Source organism: Microtus ochrogaster, unplaced genomic scaffold (assembly GCF_000317375.1).
Source record: "Microtus ochrogaster isolate Prairie Vole_2 unplaced genomic scaffold, MicOch1.0 UNK13, whole genome shotgun sequence".
In the NCBI taxonomy this organism is placed as follows: Eukaryota; Metazoa; Chordata; class Mammalia; order Rodentia; family Cricetidae; genus Microtus; species Microtus ochrogaster.
The window spans coordinates 6,927,014-6,934,216 of record NW_004949111.1 but is presented as its reverse complement, the minus strand read 5'-3'; positions in this window follow the sequence as shown (position 1 = coordinate 6,934,216).

Genomic DNA, 7,203 nt, shown 5'->3' with positions numbered 1-7,203 from the left:
GAGAGAGACTGTGCTTTTGAAACTTCAAAGCCCTACTCTAGTGACCTCCTCCAACAAGGCCAAAGCTCCTAATCCTTTAATCCAATCAAAGAGTTCTACTCCTTGTAACTAAGCATTCAAATGTAAGAGCCTGTGGGGGCCATTCACATTCAAATGGAAACAGGGTCAAAGGGCCATTGACTGAATCCTCTGAAACTGTGAGCCAAAGTAAACAATTGCTCCACTAAGTCATTCTCCTGGTATTTTTGTTGTGGCTTCACATTAGCAACCAATATAATAAGGGATCTACCCAATGATGGAACTACTTTGTAGTTTGAATTTGTCAATGTAAATATACTAGTTATTACAAGGTGTTAGCTTTTTCCAAGATGTTGTAATAAAGAAAAAATAAGTGCATTTAGTTTTATGTTGCTGCTGAAGCAAAATGGCAAATACTTAGTTGTTTAAAACAATAATTTATTCTCTTTATAATCATAGAATACAGAAGTCCAGAAAAACACTTATCAAGGTAAACCAAGGTGTTGGTGCAATTTTGCTTCTGAAGGTTCTGAGTGCAGAATGTGTGTCTGTGTGTCTGTGTGTGTGTTTTGGGCAGGTTTCTGTGCTATATGCTGGAGATGGAACACGGAACCTCCTACATGCTAGACAGTCACTCTTCTACTAGGCTACACCTGGATTCCTGCCTCTTTTCTTTTTGGCTCCCAATGACCACCTGTATTCCCTAGCTAGTATGACATTCCTCTGCCATGAAAGTACATCATCCAATCTGTTTCCATTATCTTTTCACCTTGTTTTTTTTTCTAGTCTTGCTTTCCTCTGCTTCAATCACATAAGGACACTTGTATCTAGACATGTGGAGGTATTCCAAAATAATATCACCATATCATGATCATCTAGTGAACCATGATTATAAATGTTTTTTTTTACCATGTAAGGCAATATTCTAAGGTTCCAGGAATTAGAACTTGGATATATTTTTTGGGGGGTAAATCACATGCTCTTGGTTTAATTTCCCACACCAAACATTACATTAGAGAAAGTGTTGCCGAGGAATACAAAATGCTTATTCACCCAAGCTGAATGTGATATTTATCACTAAGGGGCATCAGTACAAAAACGGTGATTTTCAGGCTAAGCCATACTTGTCACAGCCCAAGCAAACTCGACAGTTAGGAAGAGCCTTTCCCAGAAAAGCAACATGCAGACAACAATGTCCAATAACCTTCCGAGGCCTTCCTTCTCTGAGGGATGTTAACGGTGAGCAAGTCCAAAACATCCAACGGTCATGGGCATCAAGGCCAGCTGGTCTGGGTCTGAAAAAGCCTGGGATAAAACCGGACTCGCTGAACATAGCAGACAATGAGGACTACTCAAGAACAATGGCAATGGGTTTTTGATCCTACTGCACGTACTGGCTTTGTGGGAGCCTAGGCAGTTTGGATGCTCACCTTACTAGCAGAACTTGGATATATTTTAAGGCCAGTCAGCAAATGGAGTATATACAGAACTATTCTATATTATTTATAATTAATATGTGGGTATCTAAACTTATCTCAAAATAATAATTTAATTAGTAAAAACATATTAGAGATTGCCTAACCTTGTAATTTCCTATATAGGCCATGTTTTTGTTTTGTTTTATTTTTTTTTGAGACAGAGTTTCTCTGTGTAACAGCCTTGGCTGTCCTAGAACTAGCTCTGTAGACCAAGCTGGCCTCAAACTCAGTGAGATTCACCTGCCTCTGCCTCCCAAATGCTGAGATTAAAGGAGTGCTCCACCACTGTCTGACACATAGACCATGTTTTAAAAAACAGGAACAAGGGGGGCTGGAGAGATGGTGTAGTGGTTAAGAGCACTGATTACTCTTCCAGAGAACCTGGGTTCAATTCCCAGCACTCACATGGCAGCTAACAACTGTTTGTAGCTACAAGATCGGTCACCCTCATACAGACACACATGCAAGTAAAACATCAATACACATAAAATAAAAATAAGTAAACCAAAAAACAGGAACAAAAGTATTTTATAGTACTTTAGTTTTAGAATAAATTATTTGTGATTAATCAGATTAAATATAAAAACAAATTCAGGGACAGGCCAGGTGGCGATGGTGCATGCCTTTAATCCTAGCACTTGGGCAGCAGAGGCAGGCAGATCTTTGTGAGCTCGAGGCCAGCCTATAGGAGCTAGGTCCAGGACAGGCTCCAAAGCTACAGAGAAACCCTGCCTCAAAAAAACAAACAAACAAAAAACAGGGACTTGAGAGATGACTAAATGGTTAAGAGAACTTGCTGCTCTCGTAGAGGACCTGGACTGGGTTCCAAGCATCCACATGGCAGCTGACAATTGTCTGTAACTCCACTTCCACAGGATCTGCTGCCATCTTCTGCCCTCCACATATACCACACATGCATGTGGTGCACATACTTGCAGACAGGCACTCATACACATAAAATAAAAATAAGGGCTGGAGAGATGGCTCAGCCCTTGAGCACTGACTGCTTTTCCAGAGGAGCCAGGTTCAATTCCCAGCACCCACATGGCAGCTCAAAACTGTCTAAAACTCCAGTTCCAACGAACCCGACACCCTCACATATGACAAATATCAGGCAAAACACTAATTCACATAAAGTAAAAATAAATATATAAAATATTGCTAAAAATCTTAAACTAAAAGTAACTTTTTATGTTTATGGCTCGTACAATCAAGTCAAATCCAAACATTAAATAGAACTTTATAAACAATAGGCTTCAAATTAGAAAGCTTCTAATAGTGATGTTTATTTGCTTGAAAGGGAGGGTGTAATGTTGATTTTCACTTATTCACTTTATTTCTCAGAGTGTTGATAACACCAAGGCCTTGTAATTGTTTAGGGAAATTAACAAGTTTGTGGGGGAAAGTGGGAGACCTCCTCTAACCAACTCAAACTTACAATGGGAAGCCGGTTAGTTGGATTTCTAGTCATCTGCACTCTCTTCCTCTGTCCCTCTCCCTCCCTCCTTCCCTCCCTGCTTTCTCTCTTACTGTCCTCCTATTTACCAAAGACTAAAACAAAGTAGATATTCTAGAAATGTGATTTTTACTGGCTTTTCTTCATTATTGTTGTATTTCATTTGGAATGTTAATGGTTGATTTGTATATTAACAATACAAGTGTATGAATAGTGTTTATCTGAGGGTGTTAGAAGACTGTGCTTTATGCAAGATGCTTTCTGTGTCTACATAATAGCATATTCTTTATAAAATAAGAACGGTAACAACAGACTTATTAGAATGTGTTGTCCAGAACTTAGTACATGGCTCCCCTAACTGCAAAATCTTTTGTGAATGTTACAATTAGCTTTTCCAGCTGCTGTATTAGAGGTAAGGAAAGGATAATAGGGTTAAAATGAGTGGTGGGTTATTCACATAGCAGTATCTTGTTATAGCTCCTGTTTCTTCCCAGAATAATCCTTTTCATGGAGAATTTTATGTTTCTTAACTCAGTACATAGCAATTCAGCTTGGTTCATCTAACATACACTGTGCTACTGGAAGTGCAAATTGGCAGAGCCTCTTTAGAAAATGAGTTGGCAGGATTTATACATGACCCACACCCTAGCAATTACACTCCTAGTTATACGCTCAACAGAAATGCATGTCTGTGGTCACCAAAAACATGCACGAAAATATTCATGGAGGCTTTATTCATATGAACTCCAAGCTGTAAAATGCCTCCACTATCAACAATTTAATGAATAAATTAGGTATGTTCACACAACGGAATTTTATATGTACGCATGCTGGCCAAAATACCACTTCACAGAAAAATATGATTGAATCTCATAAATTTGCTGCAGAATGAAAGAATTCAGATAACAAAGTGGCAATGCAGTATGATGATTTGCACTTAGAAGCTGAAAATTAGATAAAATTAAACTGTGCTGTGAAAAGTCAGGAGTGGGGCTCCATTGTCAGAGTGGATAATGACTAAAATGGAGCCTAAGGGTGCTTTGTCGATGCTTGTGATAGTGTTTCTTGATTTGGATGTCTTCAGTATGGGAAACTGAAATTCAATTGCAACTCCTGTGCATTTTTCCATCTAAGTTGTACTTAAAGCAAACAAATGGAAGCAAGCCATCAAAAACTTTGTGAGTGGAAACCATTGGTTTCTGCCTTAGTAATTATTTACACAAAGTTATGTGTAAAGGATTACGGTTTGCATTTTCTTTTTATAGTTTGATTCTTCATGTGATCAGTAAACTTATTCTGCATGGTTGTGTTCAAATGGTTCCTTATATTGTTTGTATCTGATTAGATTTAGCCATTAAAATTTGAATTTGTTTCAGTGTTCATTGTTTCGGGGGAGTTGTATAAAATGATTTATCTTCCATTATGAGTAGTAAAACTTTCTCTCTTTGGAATGCTGAAACACCAAATAGACCTTACAACCTGAACGTGTCCATTGCTCGCTTAGATTCTTCTTCCGGGTTAGCCCATAGCACACACACTAGCAGGCATTGGGAGTAAAATGGTTATCACACAATGAGAACAGTTAACTAGCTTCTACATTTTTCTTGTAGTAAAAAGAAGTATAATTTCTGTAATCATAAATATGAGGTGACTGTACTTAAGACTTAGCTTAGATCATCTATTGCTTTCTGCTAGTCTATCTCTGTTTACTCTGCCTTTTCCTGTGTTTCATTAGATGACTGGAACTTGCATCTTCATCCAATATTCTTTTAAATTAAGAAGTGAATTCAGTTTCTTGTAAATAACCAAATATATTATATTCCTGAGCCCTATCTACTAGTGTTTCCTCAGGTAATCCGTGTCAATCTGCCATTGCAGGAAGTCCAAACATAAGACTGTTTCCAAATCTGATCTCACAAGCACTTCCTTTAGGACTATTTTCCTACATGTTCACTTTGCTCTTATTTATGGTTGGATTTCCTCACATACTTGTAGAGGGAAAAATTGTTTGTTATGTATTTCCAATGGAAAATGGAATATGAAAATGTATACAAAATATATTGTTTCCATCTTAAGACATAGATAGGCAAACAATATCAGAATTTGATGATCCCAGGCAACCAAAGACATTATTTATCTTCCAACTTAGATATTACTCTAAAACGTTTCATTTATCACATAACTCATTAAAACTCCTCCTAAAATGTGACACTAGGAAACAATGTGAGCAGACAGAAACTAAAACTAAAATTTTTACAAAACCTTCCTACACTTGGCATAGTGAAACAACTTTCCTTCATTGCCTTTTGTGCAGAGCAGATAGAAGATCCAGTTTTTGAGACTGTTCATGTATAATAACATCCTAATGGTACTTTGTAGTGAGGAGCTGTGGGCAGGCCTGCTTTTCGTCCCACCCGGCTCCCACATGGTTAGCTTTACACCCTAAATAACAACACACAAGCTGTATTCATTTAAACACTGCCTGGTCCCATTATATCTAGCCTCTTCTTGGCTAAGACTCATATCTTGCCTAACCCATATTTAGTAATCTGTGTAGCACCAGTCTTACCGGCAAAGATTCAGCATGTCTGACCTGGTGGCCTGGAGAGGAGAGGCATGGTGTCTGCCTCACTTCCTCTTCCTCCCAGCATTCTGTTCTGTCTACTCCACCCACCTAAAGGCTGGACTATCAAATGGGCCAAGGCAGTTTCTTTATTAACCAATGACCTTCTTTCATCAGTACTTGAATTGTAAACTGTCTTGCTATAGAATTCCAAGCTTGAAGTCACATTTTACCCTAAATTTAAAGGTTAGGTTCACTACTTTCAAGGTCCCACTTTTGTTTTTGAAATGTCTTTTACTACTCTATTTCCTTGCTATGCATGTGTGTAGGTGCATGTGTGTGCATACAGAATATGAGTGTGTCGAATTTTCTACGATTCTTTCAATACTATGCTCTAAGATGCTAGGATTTCTGCATGCTATTTCCTGACAAGTGATGTTTTTAGCATTCATTGCACTGAGTACTTAATGGATCTTTTAAATCCAGAATTTCAGATGGCCTAGATTTAAAAATATTCTTGCATAATATTTTTGCTAATTTCTATTTCATTTGCTGATTATTTGTAATTATCTATTCCAAAATTTAACGACTTCAGATAGAAGCATTTTTATTTCTCAAGATTGCATGAGTACCCAGGAGTCTGCTAAGGTGGAAGCCACTTGAAAGCACACAAGTTATTCCAGTCAGATCATGACAAGTAGTGACATAGGTGCCTGAACACGGTACTGACTGACTGATTCTTTAAAATGTCTTCTTTATTTACATGGCTGGCACCTCATATGGACTGATTCAAATCACTGAGGACCAGCCAGACACTTCTCTCCACATGTGAACTTCCCAATAGTGCAATTAGCTCAGGGTAACTTGCCATATGGATGTTGGGTTTCCATTAGAGGACACGTATTCATTGTCCTTGGAAATAGGAAACAGGTCACTAACCCTTTGATGTTTGTTGGGCCTCCTATTAAATTGGCCTAAGTTGAACAACAACAACATGGCTTCTGTGAATGAGAGGGAGTTCTCCGCAGAGCTACCCTCAGGTTTCAAACATAACATCAAATATCCTAGGTCTCTATTTGCTACTCTTCGCATTCAAACTGAACAATTAGCTCTTCTTGAATCTTGCTGTGCATTTGAACTTGATTATCTTTATACTATATGAAACAATTCTTTTTATTACTTCATTTTGTCCACACATATCACGTTGGAGGAATTCTATGAAGAACACTCACAAATGCAGGGACCCTTTACCACACATCCCTGTTCTTAGTTTTTTGGGATACAGACATGCTAGACCAATTAACTACACATATGACTGTGGTCCTATATGACCTTATCTCCTAGTGATATCCCACTCATTGTGTTTCTTCAGTTACATTCTGTGGTGCTCTCGAAAAGCTTAAGGAAACGTTCCTCATAATTCCTCTTCTGTCATGAATATTTGACTGTGTCTATATCCAGGGCTAGATATACAGTCAGACGTTTCAATGATTCATCTTTAGAGAAACTCGGTAGATAAAGAGAAAAAAAGTTGGGCTGGAGAGATGGCTCAGCGGTTGAGAGCTTTGGTTGCCCTTACAGAAAACCCAGATTCAATTTCCAGCACCTACAAGGCAGCTCACAGTGCTCCATAATTCCAGTTCCAAGGGATCCGATGCTGCCCTCTTCTGGCTTCCTTGAGAACTGCA